This window comes from Nematolebias whitei, chromosome 11 (genome assembly GCF_014905685.2).
Source record: "Nematolebias whitei isolate Nwh7 chromosome 11, NemWhi1, whole genome shotgun sequence".
Classification (NCBI taxonomy): domain Eukaryota; kingdom Metazoa; phylum Chordata; class Actinopteri; order Cyprinodontiformes; family Rivulidae; genus Nematolebias; species Nematolebias whitei.
In genome coordinates this window covers 48,391,224-48,391,713 of record NC_056508.1, presented here as the reverse complement: position 1 = coordinate 48,391,713, position 490 = coordinate 48,391,224, and positions in this window count along the sequence as shown.

Here is a 490-nt window from a genome sequence, read left to right as displayed (position 1 = left end):
CATTGAACTGCACAAACAGAAGACAGACTGATTTTTAATAAATGTGAGTGAAAAGTAGTAAATAAGCTAAATAAGGTTTTTAATAATGTGACACTATTACATGAAATTCAACCATTTATTTATCTGCAGTTCATTTGATGTGAGAATTGAATTATTAAAGACTCTCCACTTTAGGTTTTGGAGAGAAGATTCAGACTTCAAATTTTTATTTAACTTAAATTTAAATTAAAACCACAAGTGTACATTTTGATTTATAAACTGTAGAAGTGTAAAGTTTGTGGGACTAGAAAGTTCCTTTTCAAAGAAAAGAAAGTCCAAAGTTCCACTTTGGAGTAAGCTGTTGGGAAAGAATCAGTTTTGTTGTGTGTTTCCTTGACTGATGAAGCCTTCTGGATTGAAGGTAAAACATTTCAGCACAAAAAAAGAAACTGTCCAGATGACCTGACTGAAAAATGTTGGATTATACCTGGATTATTGAGCATGGACTTTG